The sequence below is a fragment of the Xenopus laevis genome, chromosome 5S (assembly GCF_017654675.1).
Source record: "Xenopus laevis strain J_2021 chromosome 5S, Xenopus_laevis_v10.1, whole genome shotgun sequence".
NCBI lineage: Eukaryota > Metazoa > Chordata > Amphibia > Anura > Pipidae > Xenopus > Xenopus laevis.
In genome coordinates this window covers 91,163,942-91,185,136 of record NC_054380.1, presented here as the reverse complement: position 1 = coordinate 91,185,136, position 21,195 = coordinate 91,163,942, and the positions used below count along the sequence as shown (strand labels likewise).

At 43.8% G+C, this 21,195-nt stretch overlaps 1 pseudogene; it reads left to right on the top strand.

Annotated features, from left to right (window-relative positions):
• The first annotated feature begins 2,471 nt into the window (after window positions 1-2,471).
• LOC108717445 overlaps window positions 2,472-21,195 on the top strand; it is a 56,865-nt pseudogene continuing 38,141 nt past the window's right edge.

Here is a 21,195-nt window from a genome sequence, read left to right as displayed (position 1 = left end):
AGATCAATCAGAAGTATTTGGTTTGAGGTTTCCATGAATTCTGCACTTCACCCAAGAGGCATAACTGGACCTTACTTAAAAAACATGGAGTGAATGGCACCAATGTACTGTGTGCTCATTCCAACTGCACCAATGTTCAATTCTATAAACTGAGGCCCATTACCTTCTGGAAGTGATGCAAAGCTCAAGTTTAGGGTAACATAGATCTCCTCCCTCTGTATTATATAGGAAATATTAAGTGCTAAATTCATTAACTTGCCTTTTTATTCTCTTTCTATACAGATTGCTACAGTGCTTTTCTTGCCTTTTTGGACTGCGACTTGGTGCTACACCTGCCTTTTAACATCTGGGTTTATTTGGCTTCTTCATTATTCAGATAAATCCATCTCGTCTGAACAAGTGAAAGAGATAGCCAGGGTTTCCTAAGGGAGACCCCCCTTGGGTTACCCCGGCCTTGAGCCAGCCCCTAAATTTTTCAAGGTCTGAAAAGCTCTTTTAACAGGTAATCTTGCAAATACAATTGATTCAGTTCATGAATTCTTCTTCAGCAAGTCTGCCCTAAATTCTCTTGTTGGAGTCCTACGTGGCTTTGTCCATATCAGCCCATATGTTTACTGTATATGGTATTTATAAGAAGCCAATCCATTGGCATCAACAGCATTAATAATGGGCTTTTGTCATTGAGTGGAACAATGTTTCATACAAATGGGATAATATAGATAAGGAATAAATGCGTGGTTCAACTTTCAGTTGACTTTTATTATGTTAGTATGGCAAATTCAAAGCAACTTTTCTTTTCAATAGTTTTTATTGAGTTTCAACATTTTAAGAAAAATAAGTAGTTATAACAGTTATGTAATAACATCAAGTATTTACTTGGAGAAAAGGAGTTAAGGGAGAGAGAGAAGAGTAGAGATGGAATCGGTCCTGTCTCAATCCAATGGACAGGCCGATTAAAGAAAGAGAAATACAGTAAATAAACCAAAAGTAACTTTGACGGCATATTATGTATTATGGAACATTTCTATTGAGTGTTGCATGCTCTACAGTGGTTTCCACGAGGTCCCTTCAGTTTCATAATAGAAGATAATTCTATGGCCTTACAGTTGAAGGAATTACCTGAAATATAACTGTTAAGTATTAGTTATTCCACATCTGAGAAAGTATAAAGTGTAACGTAATGAACACTGACATATATTGCTATCATATAGTGATTACAAAAAGATCATAGGGGTTTCTGTAGTTGGGAAGGAATATCGATACCATGGTTACCATATTTCCTTAAATTTCTCATTTTTATCTATATGTATACTGATTAGTCTTTCATTAACCATTATCACACTGAGTTTATCCTTAAAGTGGGCTAAGCAACTTTTCAATTGGTCTTCATTGTTTATTTTTAATATTTTGAATTACTTGCCTTCTTCTGACTATTCCCAGCTTTCAAATGGGGGTCACTGACCCAATTTAAAAAAGTAATGCTCTGTAAAGCTACACATTTATTGTTATTGCTACTATTTGTCAAATCAGTGCATGGTTGCTGGGGTAATTTGGACCCTAGCAACTATATTACTGCAATTGCAAACTGTAGAGCTGCTGAAGAAAAAGCTAAATAACTCAAAAACCACAAATAAGAAAAATTGAAAACCCATTGCAAATAATATTGCTCTCAACATCATACAAAAATTCTATTTAAAGGTGAACAGCCTCTTTAACTGTGACTTCATTTTGTCTGACTATGTCCATTCATGGCACTCGCGGCGCTTCGTTTTCCGAAGTTGACTCACGAGGAAATTTCGGAAAACTAAGCACCGCTACTAAATCTCCCTGAATCTGCCCGTGTGCCCTAACCCTTAAGCTTCCTTTTCTACATAGGTGGGAGCCGACATTGAGGGAATCGAATTACTAAATTTATTTCCTTTTTCAGAAAAAAATGTATGTACCATAGAATCCCTTTTCTGTCTCTATTCTCCTAAAAGCCAGACTGACTGTGAGTAGCATTTAGACGCATTTAGTATTATGTCCCTAATGCTCTTCCCTTTCATTTACAGTCACTGTACTCCGTCCTGGAGGATTTCAGGGTGGAGGATACAGATTTTGAGGCCCTCGCCTCTTATTACGGTAAAATCCTATATCATTTATCAGTTGCTGAGGTTGCAGCGTTAGTTTTATTGTATGAGAATTAATTTCCCCCTTTAGCTCAGTGTTTAATGGAAATGTGTTTTTTCCTGCAGAACATCACTACCGGGTCCAATATGGGAGCAACGTCATCTTGTAAGTATAACAAAAATGGTCTCATTACATGTTGGGAATAATTTGCTATTGTGCCAGGGGTAAGTGCAAGGGAAATAAGGGTGGAAAATAGCAATGTTTTATTAACACTGGGATTTCTCTTTTTCAGAGATCAATTTATACTGCTCTACTTTTTGGACCCGAGCACGTTCAATGGGAACATTATCCATTACTGGATGATGATCTACTATCTGGTAAGCAATACAGAAGAGACATCTAGATAAATATGGAATAAATGATAATAATTTGCCAGTTCTTGTCTCACACTGTTAATTTCTTTATGTTACAGGAAGTGCTCAAGAGGGAGCATGCCACCCTCTGCATTGATGTGTCGCTGTCTCCTGTAAGTGTCACTGTTATTATTATTATAAGAGAGGTTATTGTTCACTGTGTGTCTCTATAATAATTAGGAACATTATTATTCGTTGTATCTCCTGCTCTCCTGGGGGGCATCTAAAGTCACCCACCTAAGTGCCATCTTCACCAGCAACAAAAATGTCATTATGCACAGACACTGCATAGAGTTTTGTTTCAAGGGGCCACATGGACACAATAATGGCATTGGTACAAAGCAGTGCTTAACATTGACTCTCTTCATCCACAGGAGACACCAACAGAGCACCAAATATGGCAGCTGCATCTGGAGTATCTGCGGCTGCAGAATGTAAGTTCCCTGATCACTGTCTCTGATGCTTTTCTTGGATATTCAACCCCTAGATAATTAACTTTGATTGGTCTTTTTTCTTTGATTGGTCTTGAGAAAAGGCATACTAATGGTCATAAATACAATACCACAACATCACCCGGCAGGGGATCCAACACCATCACTGCCTCGGCGTATAAAGTACTATTAGCACGACATATACAGGCATAATTAGGGCCGCCATCAGGGGGGTACTGGGGGGACAAGTGTCCTGGGCCTGAAGGGGGGCCTGGCAGTGCTACACTTTAGAAAGAGCCGGGCCCCTCTTGACAGCGCCAAAGCCGTGCGGCCATTTGCAAAGTCCCGAACAGCCGAAATGCGGAAGTGCCGAAAAGTCTAAGTCCCGATGCGGCGAAAATAGCCGAAGCCACGAAAATAGCCGAAGCCAAACTCCTGAAGAGGCAAAAAGACCCGGAGTCCCGAAAACAGCCGAAATTTAAGTCTTGAAGCAGCGAAAAGGCCTGAAGTCACGAAAACAGCTGAAATTGAAGTCCTGAAGTGGCGAAAAGAACCAAAGCCATGAAAGGAGGCGAAGTTGAATTTCTGAAGCCATGAGTTCAATTCTACTGAACACCAATTTGTGGCTAATCCCCTGGCCATCAATGTATTATTTTAATATTCTGTAGGCCCCTGCCACCAATGTTTTTTTTTCAAAAAAAAATTTTTAACCTGTAAGAGGGGCCCTGGCGCCAATGTTTTTTTTAAAAAATATTCTTTGGGCCCAATTTTTGTTTTTTTACTTGTAAGGGGGGCCCTGGCACCAATGCTTTTTTAGAAAAAAACTTTTATGGGGGGCCCTGGCTCCAACGTTTTATTTTTTTAACTTATAAGGGGCCCCTGGCCATCAATAGCTTTTTATAATTTGTGTGTATGGGAGGTTACTTTTTTAGTGCTAATGTCTGTGTGGTCTTTTAACTGTGATGTGGAGTGGGTGGGATCAGGGGTGGGGCTTGGGTGCCAGGGGCCCCAAAAATCTTGTTGTACGGGGCCCCATGATTTCTAATGGCGGCACTGGGCATAATCATAACTGTCTCCTTTCTTTCCTATCCTTGTGTTTCCCCTTCGATCGCAGACTGTCCAATCTCACCTTCTCCAGCTTGGCATGACATTATGGGAGAAGGAGAAGAAACTGCAGGAAGCTGCTCATCCTCCTGTGGAGGAAAGGCTGACCCTCCGAAAACGGGTCAGGAAGGCCATCATGAAGAGGCTAAAGAGAGTTTGGGTAATGTATCTATTTACTGTGAATTACCCTTTATCTAGAGATGCCCAATGTTGTCCAGCGCAGTTCCACTTTACTTCCTGCCATTCTAATCATTTTCAATCAGAACAATAGAAACGAAGTTATACACCCTGTCTGTTCAGCCCGCAGGCTGATCACTTTGAGGGCTTACATGATAGACCAATTTATGACTGCCTTAAGCTTGTAATAGGTTGCTGACAAAGACTGAGATCTAAGTCTGCAGATAAAGTGTTGATTTTATAGTAGGCCAATAAGAGGGAAGGTAGTTAACTCTAATAGGGCTGCTGTGCATCTAGCTTGGATATCCATCTTTAGAAATGGGTTGCCACTGGGTAATGAACTGGCACCAAGTGATCAAAGAGTATAAAAGAATAAATGGTGCATGCTCACTGAGATTGATAAAACTGAGATTTATAACAGGCCCTGGCATTGTATATATAGAGAGACCCAAACAGTCCCCACAGGCCTAATATATAGCATGCTCTTAAATACAGACTAAGCCTTTTATATCAGAAATAAACAAGTATTTGTCTGTAATTTATTCTTATTTCAACACTTTCTAAACATTTTCTTTTCAGCGTTCCACCAGAAAACTTGCCTGCTGCCATCGATCCACCGCCACCACCTGAATCCTTTTTATTTTTCCTGCAAGTGTGTTACTGTGTGTGTATGTGTGTGTCTAGCCATGATCCAGAGTGTAGAACTGATTGCCATTTCTAGGAGTCAGGAAGGAATTTTTACCTTCAGTGTAGATTGGCTGTTAAGCACTGGGGTGGTTTTTTTGCCTTCCTTTGGATCATTAGCTTCTTGGGTGCATGTTAGGGGGGTGCGTGTGTAGGAGGGTGGGTGTGTGTATATGATGGAGGGTGGGTGCATGTGGGCAGGAGGGTGGGTGCATATGTGTAGGAGAGTGGGTGGCTGTGTGCAGGAGGGTGGGTATGTGTATTGTCTGTAGGAAGGTGGGTTTTGTCTGGAGGAGGGAGGGTGGGTGCATCTGTATAGGAGGGTGTGTGTGTAGGAGGGTGGGTGCATATGTGTAGGAGCATGTGTGCGTGCGTGTGTGTGTGGATGTGTATGTATGTGGGAGGGTGGGTGGGTGCATGTGTGTAGCAGGGTGGGTCAGTGTGTTTTGTGTGTACGAGGGTGGGTGCATGTGTGTAGCAGGGAGGGAGGGTAGGTACATGTGTGTAGGAGAGTGGGTATGTGTATTTTGTCTGTAGGAAGGTGGCACATGTGTATATTGGAGTGCGGGTACATGTGTGGAGGAAGGAGGGTGGGTGCATGTGTGTAGGAGCGTGGGTGTGTTTTCTGTAGGAGGGAGGTTGCGTGTGTGTGTAGGAGTATGTGTGTTTTGTCTGTAGGAGGGAGGGTGCATCTGTATAGGAGGGTGGGTGAGTGTGTTTGTGTGTACGAGTGTGGGTGTATGTGTGTAGCAGGGAGGGAGGGTAGGTACATGTGTGTAGGAGAGTGGGTTTGTGTGTTTTGTCTGTAGGAGGGATGGAGGGTGGCTGTGTGTAAGAGGCTGGGTGCATGTGTAGGAGGGAGGGTGGTTAAATGTGTGTAGGAGGGAAGATGGTTGTGTGTAGGATGGTGGGGCATGTGTGCATGTGTGTGAGGGTGGGTATGTATGTATGTGGGAGGTTGGGTGCATGTGTGTTGGAGGGTGGGTGTTTTTTGTGTGTACGAGGGTGGGTTCATGTATGTAGCAGGGAGGGAGGGTAGGTACATGTGTGTAGGAGAGTGGGTTTGTAGGAAGGAAGGAGGGTGACTGTGTATATTGGAGGACAGGTACATGTGCGTTGGAAGGAGGGTGGGTGCATGTGTGCAGGAAGGAGGGTGGGTGTGTTTTGTCTGTAGGAGGGAGGGTGTGTGTGTGTGTAGGAGTGTGTGTGTTTTGTCTGTAGGAGGGAGGTGAGTGTGTGTATATAGGATGGTGGGTGTGTGTAGGAGCATGTGTGTGTGGGTGCATGTGTGTAGGAGGGTGGGTGTTTGTGTGTAGCAGGGAGGGAGGGTAGGTACATGTGTGTAGGAGGGTGGGTTGTGTTTTTTGTCTGTAGAAGAGATGGAGGGTGGGTGGGTGTGTAGGAGGCAGGGTGGCTGGTGCATGTGTGTAGGAGGGAAGATGTATGTATGAGGGGTGGGTTTGTATGTGAGTGGGAGGGTGTGTGCGTATGTGTATGCTGCATGTGTATAAGAGGGAGGGTGTATGTATTAGGGATGGGTTGGTACATGAGTATAAGGTGTGGGTAGTCTATGTAGAAAGGGTAGGTTGGAGCCTGTGTAGGGGAAGGATGGTGGGTTGTGTGTGTGTGTGTGTGTAGTTGAATTATTGTATGTTAATGAACTTATAAAGCCATGGTCCAGGGAGTAAAACCGACTGCCGTTTGGAGTCAGGAAGGAATTTTTACCTTCAGTACAGATCATTCCCAAGCACTTTAGGGTTTTTCTCCTTCCTCAGCCGTTAGGAATGTCCAAACATAAATTGGCTATTTATTTTAATAAATCCTGTGCTCAATGCCTGGTTTCCCCATAAATATGTCTCTGTGTTTTTCTTTAATCCCTATGGTGAATATTGAGGGAAGGGGCTCGTGTGCCAGTTGTGTGACGGGCTAATTAATATTGCTGGTGCTGCTCAAAATGGGCAAAGGCAGCATGGGGTAAAACTGGGTGGTTGTACTGATATAGGGATTTAGTTGAAGAAGGGAATGGGTTAATATTTTAGCAGGGTTAATTGATTAATATGAACATGATGGGGCTAAAATACCTAGGGACACATACTGGAAGGAACTACAATATTGCTTTACTCTATAGGCCACAATGCAATAGCATTTCTAAGTCCACGTCCCCTTTCTTTATATGGGAATTCCAGCCACTTCCCACCAGCCTATTGATACTGTACCAGACATTTAGTATATGAATGTGATTGATATTGGGGGAATGCCTATGCTGGATTAGTTTTTGGGTATGTCTCTGTCCAGGTTGTGAAACATCATTGTGGGGGTGGGGGTTCCTGCTATAGTGATGGAGGAGTATTTCATTTCTTCTTGCCCCCACAATGACAAACTCTGTTGTTTGCTAGGCCAGCTAGCGCTGTGAGGGGTAATAAGGAAGGTAGGGGCAAGTTGGGTCAACTCTGTCCCTGGACCCACAACTCCCCCACTCAGTAACAAAGGTCACATCGAAATGAGCGCTGAACAGTAACTTTTGGCCAAAGGATTATTAAGCCTGCCACCATACCAAGGTAGACCCTTTAATAGTCTCAGAAACATCCCCACAGCACAGATCCCATTCTGGACACTGTGCTGATACAGCAGATGCACCTTATTTGGCTATTGTGCTGATGTTAGATGGACAGAGGGGCACAATTATACAAAAACAAGGATGATGACTGGATACCATGGGACCATAGGAAGAAGAAGTGCTTAAATTGTAACATGCTCTATTGCTAATTGTTCCCCCATGTCCTCACAAGCTTTTGGGACATAAGAGCGATCATTTACTTTGTATTGTAATATTGTGTATTAATTTCCACCTCAAATAAAGCCATCTGGTTAATAACCTGAGTGAATCTGATTGGTTCAAATCAAGCCCCAGGGGAACTTGGGGGCCAGGTTCAATTTGAGTAAGTATCTTCAAATATTCAAACCTCTTTAGGGGAGAGCATTTGCTTGGGTGAGCATTTGCAAGGGTGCTTCATTTTGAAGTGATTAATTTACAAGTGATCTGGAAGAGTTTAACAAGGAGTTATGAATTGACATCTCTCTTCTTCTGTTTATTACAGGTAAATCTGCTCAAACTGCTATTTCCATCTCTGCTGTGGCCCTGTTTGCATTTTTGCACCATTTATTGGTAAATCTGCTCAAACTGCTATTTCCATCTCTGCTGTGGCCTTGTTTGCATTTTTGCACCATTTATTGGTAAATCTGCTCAAACTGCTATTGCATTCCATCTGCATTACACCTAGCACTGTTTAGTGAGTTATTTGTATGCATTGTTCATTTGCCACTTCTAAACTAGTAATATAATATTAATAAAAAGTTCTCCCTGTAGTCTTGTAACTTGTACATTTTACGACCCCCTATAAACTCCTCTCCAAACAAACTCTGCTGTGGCCCTGTTTGCATTTTTGCACCATTTATTGGTAAATCTGCTCAAACTGCTATTTCCATCTCTGCTGTGGCCTTGTTTGCATTTTTGCACCATTTATTGGTAAATCTGCTCAAACTGCTATTGCATTCCATCTGCATTACACCTAGCACTGTTTAGTGAGTTATTTGTATGCATTGTTCATTTGCCACTTCTAAACTAGTAATATAATATTAATAAAAAGTTCTCCCTGTAGTCTTGTAACTTGTACATTTTACGACCCCCTATAAACTCCTCTCCAAACAAACTTTGTAAGTCCAGGTTATCTCTGTATTCATCCTGAGCCTTGCTTTGCTCTCACTCTATGTCACAGCTGGGTGATCAGTTTGGTGTTTGATCAATTAGAATCAGTTGTAATTCCCCAGACCTGTGTGCAGCAGCTCCCAGCTTTTACTCTCCCTATTTATTAAGACCTCTTTAGGGAGAGCATTTGCAAGGGTGCTTCATTTCGAAGTGATCTGGAAGAGTTTAAAAAGGAGTTCAACAAGGAGAGACAACACAGCGAACTACATTAAGGCCATAACACTGCTACCGGCTAGAAACTGCAATGGCAAAGTTAATTATTTTTGCTGTGTTTGCATGCATGGTGCTCCCTAAGGTAGTTACTTCCTTTAACCGTCCTATTGTCTGACGGTATTCTATTTACATATCTTCTTCTCTACTCCCTTCCACATACTCCAGCTCCTATACACTTTACAACTACTTGCAACACCTTTGTCCTCCAGTTACTAACAAGACCCGGATATGTTGTCACTTCAAATCCTCTTCCCACATCTTTTCCCTCTTTTGCTAGCTGCAGGGGATATCTCTCCAAACCCTGGACCCTGCTCCATACCAACATATATTCGACCTCGTTTTCCTGCCAACTTGAGCAAATCTTCTCGTTCCTCTACTTTCTCTACCCTTATTCAGATTCCGACTCTTCCTTCTTCCTGTCTTCCCTTTTCTTGTGCGCTTCTTAACACCCGCTATTTAACTAACAAATCCACATTAATCCATGATCATTTTTGCTCTAATTCACTTAGTATTCTTGCACTAACAGAAACCTGGCTCTCAAAGAATGATACCGCCATTGAGGCTGCACTCTCTCATGGTGGTCTATCTTTCTCTCACACCCCCCGATCCACTGGACGTGGTGGTGGAGTCGGAATTCTCCTCTCCTCTCGCTGTCGGTCCAAACCTATTCCTATTCCTCAAGCCTTCTCATTTAACTCTTTTGAGGTGCATGCCATTAAAATCTTCCACCCTCTCTCTGTGCGTGTAGCTGTCATTTACAGACCCCCATCAGCATCCTCCACTGCTGCCTTCCTTTCTGACTTTGACACCTGGCTTTCTTTCTTCCTCTGCACTGACAGCCCTGCAATCATTCTTGGGGATTTTAACTTCCACATTGATGATGCTTCACAACCCTGGCCCTCTCGTTTTCTCTGCCTAACCTCCTCCTTTGAGCTCCAGCAGTGGACAAACACCCCTACTCATAAGGATGGCCACTTTCTGGATCTAGTGTTTACTAAAAAACTCTCTCTCTCTGGTTTTAACAGTGAACCCTTCCCCCTTTCCGATCACAATTTGGTTACATTTTCCATCTCTCACTCTCCGTGCCCACCTGCTTCTTCGCCCACTGTCTTAGTCCGGGATACACGTGCCATTGACCTTCCAGCCTTAGCTCAGTCTTTCAGGTCCAGTCTCATTTCCCTTAAGGAAATGTCTGATCCTGATATCCTGGTAAGTGAGTATAATCACATACTATCTTCAACCATTGGCTCATTTGCCCCTTTACAGGCTAAGGGTTCACGTGCTCTCTGAACCCACAACCCTGGCTGAATTCACAAACCAGATACTTACGCTCCTGCACGAGATCTGCTGAACGTATGTGGAAAAAATCCCATACGCAAGCAGACTTTATTCACTATAAATTTCTATTGTCCTGCCTCAATTCTGCCTTGTCAAAAGCCAAACAAGAGTACTACAGTACCCTTATAAACAATCACAAATCCAACCCACGACGCCTGTTTTCTCTATTCAATACTCTTCTCCATCCCTCATCAACAGTATCAGTCAAACAGACACACTCTCCTCAGGACTTTGCTGATTTCTTTAAAGACAAAGTAGAGTCCATCCGCAATCAGATCCCTACCTCTACTAATTTAAACCAGTTCCTCCTTCCTAAGCCCCCTTCTGCATATCTTAATTCCTTCCCTCCGGGAACAATGTATGAAGTCTCCAAGCTTTTTTGTCCTCCCCACTCACAACTTGCCCCCTTGACCCTATGCCTTCTTCTCTGCTCAAACACTGTGTTGCAGAGCTTACCCCACTACTTACTCACATCATTAATTCTTCTCTAGCTTCTGGAACCTTCCCTTCTGCTTTCAACTAACTTTCTACACACCCATGATCTGTTGGACCCTCTGCAATCTGGTTTCCGGCCTGGTCACTCTACTGAGACTGCTTTGTGCAGAGTTACAAATGATCTTCAGGTTGCCAAAGCCAAAGGTCACTTCTTCATCTTTCTCCTCCTTGACCTATCATCTGCATTTGATACAGTTGATCACTCTCTCCTGATGCAGATTCTCTATTCCTTGGCATCCGTAACCAGGCTGCATCTTGGCTCTCTTCTTACCTTTCTAACCGATCATTCACTGTCTCCTATGATAACAAAACCAGTTCCACTTAATGTGGGGGTGCCACAAGGCTCCGTACTTGGTCCGCTTTTGTTCTCCCTGTACACTCTGTCTTTGGGAGATCTCATCCATTCATTTGGCTTTAATTATCATCTGTATGCTGATGATACCCAAATATATTTATCCACCCCTTCATTAACAGCTGAAACAGAGGCTCAGATCTCTAACTGCCTCCTGGCTATCTCAAATTGGATGAACCAGCACCACCTCAAACTCAACCTAACAAAAACTGAACTTATCATCTTTCCACGTAAGCCTGTTCCTACTCCCCTATTTCCTATCTCTATTGATGGCATGCTCATTAATCCTGTCAGCTCGCTGTCTGGGGGTAGTCACTTTTTCTTTCGCAATATTGCCAAAATCTGTCCCTTCCTTTCACCTGATACATCCAAGACGCTCATGCATGCTCTCATCCTATCCAGACTAGATTACTGTAACCTTCTACTAACTGGCCTCCCTAACTCCCATCTCTCCCCTTTACAGTCTGTATTAAACACTGCTGCAAGAATTATCCTCTTCTCATCCAAAAGTCCTTATCATGGCTTCCTATAAAACAAAGAATAAACTCCTCCTCATAACCTTCAAAGCCCTTCATTCCTCTGCACCTAACTACATCTCATCTCTTGTTTCTCTATATGTTCCTGCCCGAAACCTCCGCTCCTCTCAGAGCAACCACTTGGTTATACCCCCCATTACTACTGCTGTTTCCCGTATCAAACCCTTCTCTCTTGCTACTCCTTATATTTGGAATGCCATTCCTGAATCTCTCAGGAGAGAATCCTCCTTCAGTGTTTTTAAAACAAAACTCAAAGACTACCTCTGGGAGCACCTGGATAACACCTGAACTGGCACTTATTTAACAGTGTAACAAACTGTAACTACAGCACCTTAATACCCCTCTGATTTGTGTCTGTATGTTACCCTCCCATTTAGACTGTAAGCCCTACGGGGTAGGGTCCTCTAGCCTTTTGTTTCCTTGACACTGAGCATTGTAATTATATTTTATATTTATGTGAATTGTATTCTAATAATGCACTTATTGTTACTTTTTATTCCAATGACCCCTTGTTGTTACTACTAATTTATTGTTTTGTTGTACAGTGCTTTGCCCTCAAGGAGCGCTTTACAAATAAAAATTTACATACATACATACATACAAATCCAAGAGTGGCTTACTCATTGTGGTCCAGAATCCTATATCCTAAATCGAGAATCCTATGGGAAGAGGAGATCGAGAATCCTATGGGAAGAGGAGGGATAATATATGAACCCAACATTGGTCATATCTTTTTATATGGAAAAATATGGCACAAACCAGCCAAAAGCTGCAAAAAGTAACCCAAATCCGTACCTTGGCTAGTTTGGACTTTAAAAACCTGCCTGAGGTTTAAATTAGTAGCCCAATTTGGCAGGGAAACCGCCAACCTGGCAACCCTGTGTCATATTGTGTTACTGACATCAGTCTACATTATTGTTATTATTGTTTGGTCAGAGTGTAACCCCATCTATACCCACTATTCAGGCTAAGGAAGGGAACCCCTACAAGCAAAGGACCCCCCGGTTCCACCAGACTTAGCAACAGCAGCAGTGATTGGAACTATGGCTGATGAATGAATGGATCCAACAGATATGGCAGCACAGTAACTGCACTGACTCAATAGGCCACACATACAAAGCAATGCTCTGTGTACATAATAAGCTGTGTATGTACTGCACATCTAAGGCAAAATATAAACCTCACTCAACAACAGGAGACACTTCCCCTTTAAGAGCAGGGAACAGAGGTGACTTCATACCTGGGGATGTGACAGTTGTTTCAGTCCGTTGGTGGTGAGAGGTAAGTAAACTTTCCCTCTGAGAGATTTTTTGCCAAATAACCCTTATTTTAGTGCAAAACATTAGGGGAAAATTGGGTGATGCCCCCAGACTAGCGGGTGTTGATTTTCTCACAAGATTTTAGTGAATCTGGAGATTTTACCCCTAAAATTGGCTTTGGAGATGCCTTTAATCTTAGCACTGCTTGGGAGATACAGACCCAAGATTTGGATGTTATGCAGGACTGCCAGCAAATATACATATTTTCTACAGTTGGGAGCATTTGGGGACCCCTGTACTACACCATGAGGTGCACAGTGACCCCCACTTACTCCACAGAAATTCAGAGGCACAGTGACCCCCCTTACTCCACAGAAATTCAGAGGCACAGTGACCCCCCCTTACTCCACAGAAATTCAGAGGCATGGTGACCCCCCCAACCCCACAGAAATTCAGAGGCACAGTGACCCGCCCAACCCCACAGTATTTCAGTGGCACAATGACCCCCTCCACAACTCCACAGAAATTCAGAGGTACAGTGACCTCACCCCAACTCCACAGAAATTCAGAGGCACAGTGACCCCCCTTACCCCACATAAATTCAGAGGCACAGTGACCCCCCCAACTCCAAAGAAATTCAGAGGCACAGTGACCCCCCCAACTTCACAGAAATTAAGAGGCACAGTGATCCCCCATAGCAAATCGAAGGTACAGTGATACCCCCCATTGTAAATAAGAGGCACAGTGAAAAACCCCCATAGCCCACAGAAAAACAGAGGCACAGTGATACCCCCATAGCAAATCAAGAGGCACAGTGATACCCGCCATTGCAAATCAGAGGCACAATGATACCCCCCATAGCCCACAGAAAAACAGAGACACAGGTGATAGCCCCATAACAAATCAGAGGCACAGTGATACCCTCCCCCCATAGCCCACAGAAAAACAGAGGCACAGTGAAACCCCCCATGGCAAATCAGAGGCACAGTGATACCCCCCATAGCAAATCAGAGGCACTGTGATACCCCCCATAGCAAATCAGAGGCACAGTGATACCCCCCATAGCAAATCAGAGACACAGTGATACCCTCCCCCCCATAGCCCACAGAAAAACAGAGGCACAGTGATGCCCCCAATAGCAAATCAGAGGCACAGTGATAACTCCCATAGCTAATCAGAGGCACAGTTATACCCCCCGTAGCAAATCAGAGGCACAGTGATGCCCCCTCATAGCAACTCAGAGGCACAGTGATACCCCCCATAGCCCACAGAAAAACAGAGGCACAGTGATACCCTCCCCCCATAGCAAATCAGAGGCACAGTGATACCCCCCATAGCAAATCAGAGACACAGTGATACCCCCCCATAGCCCACAGAAAAACAGAGGCACAATGATACCCTCCCCCCATAGCCCACAGAGGCACAGTGATACCCCCATAGCAAATCAGAGGCACAGTGATACCCTCCATAGCAAAGCAGAGGCACAGTGATACCCCCCATAGCAAATCAGAGGCACAGTGATACCCCCCATAGGAAATCAGAGACACAGTGATACCCCCCATAGCAAATCAGAGGCATAGTGATACCCCCCTCCATAGTCCACAGAAAAACAGAGGCACAGTGATACCTCCCATAGCAAATCAGAGGAACAGTGATACCCCCCCCATAGCCCACAGAAAATCAGATGCACAGTGATATCCCCCATAGCAAATCAGAGACACAGTGATACCTCCATAGCAAACCAGAGGCACAAGGATACCCCCCCATAGCAAATTACAGGCACAGTGATATCCCCCACAGCAAATCAGAGGCACAGTGGTACCCCCCCATAGCTCACAGAAAAACAGAGGCACAATGATACCCCCCCCATAGCCCACAGAGGCCCAGTGATACCCCCCATAGCAAATCAGAGGCACAGTGATACCCCCCATAGCAAATCAGAGACACAGTGATACCCCTTGTCATATCAGTGTGATATGTAGAAGGCTGCTGGCAGTTTGATATGTGCAGTGTGATATGTAGAAGGCTGCTGGCAGTTTGATATGTGCAGTGTAATATGTAGAAGGCTGCTGGAAGTTTGATATGTGCAGTGTGATATGTAGAAGCTGCTGGCAGTTCGATATGTGTAGTGTGATATGTAGAAGCTGCTGGCAGCAGTGTGATATATAGAAGGCTGCTGGCAGAGTGAATTGTGATATGTACAGGATGGCTGGAAGAGTGCAGTGTGATATGTAGAAGGCTGCTGGCAGTTTGATATGTGCAGTGTGATATGTAGAAGGCTGCTGGCAGTTTGATATGTGCAGTGTGATATGTAGAAGGCTGCTGGCAGGTTGATATCTGCAGTGTGATATGTAGAAGGCTGCTGGCAGTTTGATATGTGCAGTGTGATATGTAAAAGGCTGCTGGCAGTTTGATATGTGCAGAGTGATATGTAGAAGGCTGCTGGCAGTTTGATATGTGCAGTGTGTTATGTAGAAGGCTGCTGGCAGTTTGATATGTGCAGTGTGATATGTAAAAGGCCTGCTGGCAGTTTGATATGTGCAGTGTGATATGTAAAGGGCTGCTGGCAGTTTGATATGTGAAGTGTGATATGTAGAAGGCTGCCGACAGTTTGATATGTGTAGTGTGATATGTAGAAGGCTGCTGGCAGTTTGATATGTGCAGTGTCATATGTAGAAGGCTGCTGGCAGTTTGATATGTGCAGTGTGATATGTAAAAGGCTGCTGGCAGTTTGATATGTGCAGTGTGATATGTAAAGGGCTGCTGGCAGTTTGATATGTGAAGTGTGATATGTAAAAGGCTGCTGGCAGTTTGATATGTGCAGTGTGATATGTAGAAGGCTGCTGGCAGTTTGATATGTGCAGTGTGATATGTAGAAGGCTGCTGGCAGTTTGATATGTGCAGTGTAATATGTAGAAAGCTGCTGGCAGTTTGATATGTGCAGTGTGATATGTAGAAGCTGCTGGCAGTTCGATATGTGCAGTGTGATATGTAGAAGCTGCTGGCAGCAGTGTGATATATAGAAGGCTGCTGGCAGAGTGAATTGTGATATGTACAGGATGGCTGGAAGAGTGCAGTGTGATATGTAGAAGGCTGCTGGCAGTTTGATATGTGCAGTGTGATATGTAGAAGGCTGCTGGCAGTTTGATATGTGCAGTGTGATATGTAGAAGGCTGCTGGCAGGTTGATATCTGCAGTGTGATATGTAGAAGGCTGCTGGCAGTTTGATATGTGCAGTGTGATATGTAAAAGGCTGCTGGCAGTTTGATATGTGCAGTGTGATATGTAGAAGGCTGCTGGCAGTTTGATATGTGCAGTGTGTTATGTAGAAGGCTGCTGGCAGTTTGATATGTGCAGTGTGATATGTAAAAGGCCTGCTGGCAGTTTGATATGTGCAGTGTGATATGTAAAGGGCTGCTGGCAGTTTGATATGTGAAGTGTGATATGTAGAAGGCTGCTGACAGTTTGATATGTGTAGTGTGATATGTAGAAGGCTGCTGGCAGTTTGATATGTGCAGTGTCATATCTAGAAGGCTGCTGGCAGTTTGATATGTGCAGTGTGATATGTAAAGGGCTGCTGGCAGTTTGATATGTGAAGTGTGATATGTAAAAGGCTGCTGGCAGTTTGATATGTGCAGTGTAATATGTAGAAGGCTGCTGGCAGTTTGATATGTGCAGTGTGATATGTAGAAGGCTGCTGGCAGTTTGATATGTGCAGTGTAATATGTAGAAGGCTGCTGGCAGTTTGATATGTGCAGTGTGATATGTAGAAGCTGCTGGCAGTTCGATATGTGCAGTGTGATATGTAGAAGCTGCTGGCAGCAGTGTGATATATAGAAGGCTGCTGGCAGAGTGAATTGTGATATGTACAGGATGGCTGGAAGAGTGCAGTGTGATATGTAGAAGGCTGCTGGCAGTTTGATATGTGCAGTGTGATATGTAGAAGGCTGCTGGCAGTTTGATATGTGCAGTGTGATATGTAGAAGGCTGCTGGCAGGTTGATATCTGCAGTGTGATATGTAGAAGGCTGCTGGCAGTTTGATATGTGCAGTGTGATATGTAAAAGGCTGCTGGCAGTTTGATATGTGCAGTGTGATATGTAGAAGGCTGCTGGCAGTTTGATATGTGCAGTGTGTTATGTAGAAGGCTGCTGGCAGTTTGATATGTGCAGTGTGATATGTAAAAGGCCTGCTGGCAGTTTGATATGTGCAGTGTGATATGTAAAGGGCTGCTGGCAGTTTGATATGTGAAGTGTGATATGTAGAAGGCTGCTGACAGTTTGATATGTGTAGTGTGATATGTAGAAGGCTGCTGGCAGTTTGATATGTGCAGTGTCATATGTAGAAGGCTGCTGGCAGTTTGATATGTGCAGTGTGATATGTAAAAGGCTGCTGGCAGTTTGATATGTGCAGTGTGATATGTAAAGGGCTGCTGGCAGTTTGATATGTGAAGTGTGATATGTAAAAGGCTGCTGGCAGTTTGATATGTGCAGTGTGATATGTAGAAGGCTGTTGGCATTTTGATATGTGCAGTGTATTATGTAGAAGGCTGCTGGCAGTTTGATATGTGCAGTGTGATATGTAAAAGGCCTGCTGGCAGTTTGATATGTGCAGTGTGATATGTAAAGGGCTGCTGGCAGTTTGATATGTGAAGTGTGATATGTAGAAGGCTGCTGACAGTTTGATATGTGTAGTGTGATATGTAGAAGGCTGCTGGCAGTTTGATATGTGCAGTGTGATATGTAGAAGGCTGCTGGCAGTTTGATATGTGCAGTGTGATATGTAGAAGGCTGCTGGCAGTTTGATATGTGCAGTGTGATATGTAGAAGGCTGCTGTCAGTTTGATATGTGCAGTGTGATATGTAGAAGGCTGCTGGCAGGTTGATATCTGCAGTGTGATATGTAGAAGGCTGCTGGCAGTTTGATATGTGCAGTGTGATATGTAAAAGGCTGCTGGCAGTTTGATATGTGTAGTGTGATATGAAGAAGGCTGCTGGCAGTTTGATATGTGCAGTGTGTTATGTAGAAGGCTGCTGGCAGTTTGATATGTGCAGTGTGATATGTAAAAGGCCTGCTGGTAGTTTGATATGTGCAGTGTGATATGTAAAGGGCTGCTGGCAGTTTGATATGTGAAGTGTGATATGTAGAAGGCTGCTGCCAGTTTGATATGTGTAGTGTGATATGTAGAAGGCTGCTGGCAGTTTGATATGTGCAGTGTCATATGTAGAAGGCTGCTGGCAGTTTGATATGTGCAGTGTGATATGTAAAAGGCTGCTGGCAGTTTGATATGTGCAGTGTGATATGTAAAGGGCTGCTGGCAGTTTGATATGTAAAGTGTGATATGTAAAAGGCTGCTGGAAGTTTGATATGTGCAGTGTGATATGTAGAAGGCTGTTGGCATTTTGATATGTGCAGTGTGATATGTAGAAGGCTGCTGGCAGTTTGATATGTGCAGTGTGATATGTAGAAGGCTGTTGGCATTTTGATATGTGCAGTGTGATATGTAGAAGGCTGCTGGCAGTTTGATATGTTCAGTGTGATATGTAGAAGGCTGCTGGCAGTTTGATATGTGCAGTATGATATGTAGAAGGCTGCTGGCAGTTTGATATGTGCAGTGTAATATGTAGAAGGCTGCTGGCAGTTTGATATGTGCAGTGTGATATGTAGAAGCTGCTGGCAGCAGTGTGATATATAGAAGGCTGCTGGCAGAGTGAATTGTGATATGTACAGGATGGCTGGAAGAGTGCAGTGTGATATGTAGAAGGCTGCTGGCAGTTTGATATGTGCAGTGTGATATGTAGAAGGCTGCTGGCAGTTTGATATGTGCAGTGTGATATGTAGAAGGCTGCTGGCAGGTTGATATCTGCAGTGTGATATGTAGAAGGCTGCTGGCCGTTTGATATGTGCAGTGTGATATGTAAAAGGCTGCTGGCAGTTTGATATGTGCAGTGTGATATGTAGAAGGCTGCTGGCAGTTTGATATGTGCAGTGTGTTATGTAAAAGGCTGCTGGCAGTTTGATATGTGCAGTGTGATATGTAAAAGGCCTGCTGGCAGTTTGATATGTGCAGTGTGATATGTAAAGGGCTGCTGGCAGTTTGATATGTGAAGTGTGATATGTAGAAGGCTGCTGACAGTTTGATATGTGTAGTGTGATATGTAGAAGGCTGCTGGCAGTTTGATATGTGCAGTGTCATATGTAGAAGGCTGCTGGCAGTTTGATATGTGCAGTGTGATATGTAAAGGGCTGCTGGCAGTTTGATATGTAAAGTGTGATATGTAAAAGGCTGCTGGAAGTTTGATATGTGCAGTGTGATATGTAGAAGGCTGTTGGCATTTTGATATGTGCAGTGTGATATGTAGAAGGCTGCTGGCAGTTTGATATGTGCAGTGTGATATGTAAAAGGCTGCTGGCAGTTTTATATGTGCAGTGTGATATGTAAAGGGCTGCTGGCAGTTTGATATGTGAAGTGTGATTTGTAAAAGGCTGCTGGCAGTTTGATATGTGCAGTGTGATACGTAGAAGGCTGTTGGCATTTTGATATGTGCAGTGTGATATGTAGAAGGCTGCTGGCAGTTTGATATGTGCAGTGTGATATGTAGAAGGCTGCTGGCAGTTTGATATGTGCAGTGTGATATGTAGAAGGCTGCTGGCAGTTTGATATGTGCAGTGTAATATGTAGAAGGCTGCTGGCAGTTTGATATGTGCAGTGTGATATGTAGAAGCTGCTGGCAGCAGTGTGATATGTAGAAGGCTGCTGGCAGAGTGAATTGTGATATGTACAGGATGGCTGGAAGAGTGCAGTGTGATATGTAGAAGGCTGCTGGCAGTTTGATATGTGCAGTGTGATATGTAGAAGGCTGCTGGTAGAGTGAATTATGATATGTACAGGATGGCTGGAAGAGTGCAGTGTGATATGTAGAAGACTGCTGACAGTTTGATATGTGCAGTGTGATATGTACAGGGCGGCTGGAAGAGTGCAGTGTGATATGTAGAAAGTTGCTAGGAGAAACCAAGCAAATATTTACAGGGCTGTTTGGGGAGGAGCAGGGTGACATATAGACATTGTATACATCACAGAGTGATATGTACAGGGCCACTACAGGGGTACAGAATGATATGTATAGAGTCCCTGGGAGAAGCACAGTGTGGTCTGTTAAGGGCTGCTGGGGGATAACAGAGTAAGTCTGGGGTTGCAGGGGTGCAATGTGATTTTCCGATGCTGCTGGTGGAGTACAGTCAAGGCATATTTACCATATATATCTAAAATATACATAGTTACTTAGTATTTGGATAATATGTACAGTAATTTTCATTATAAGCTACTTCATTCTAGTCTGTACTAAACTGATTGGGCTGGTTTATACACTTTACAGGGGGGTCTCCTTTAAACTGCATCTAGACACTGCTGAGGTCACCGTGGGCTTGGTCTTTCAACCAGTGATGGAATGTGCTTGGCTCTGGAGCAGGAATGGTGATCATGGGTAACTGTCAGGAATGTGTTAGACAGTCTAATTTATTCTGCACCTATAAACCATTGCTGTTATATGCATTTTTTTTATGAATCTACCTGCATCACATCCATCACATTGTGTGATACAGAAACCTGTAAAGTCCGCCTTTTGTGCCCAGATTTCGCATAGCAGTGTGACCCATTTGTAGCTATACTGCCCAACTATTTGGGCATATATAGCCAGTTGTTCGGACTGCTAATCCAGCAATCCTGGTGGATTGAGGATCTTCTGTACTGATTGGGAATTTCCATCAGTTGGCCCTAAGGCTAATGTCGCATGGGGATGAAATTGGGCAGCTGAAATGCACAGGCCAAGAATCGGAGTTTGCATTCTTGCACCGAAACCCGCCATGTGTGCCTGCACCTGAGCCGACACAATGGTTCTGGGTGCAGGCAGGACAGGAGACTAATGCCTGTGTAGGGGGTTGATTCTGTCCTGCGTATTCCAGCAGGATACTTTCAGACCCTGTATGACATTAGCCTAAGCTAAGTTAAGATGACTTTGTTTCTTTTATTTACTTCTTCTGTTCTGACAGTTCAGGTGATTGGCCTGAATAGACAATAGAAATGTTTTTGTAAATTATCTGTCCTTTTGTCTGTGGACTGTATGGCTTAACACTTGATTTAAGTGTGTTTACCTTTAGAGCAAAATCCAGACAGAAGATAAGGAGTGTGAATGAGAAGGGGGGGTATCCTTACTGGGACCTCCTGTGCCCAGTGGGTCAGATTTTATCTGATCTTGCCAGGCAGCACCATGTCACAGCTTTAGATTTTTTAGGATCCTGCAAAATCTGTATCTCTATCCT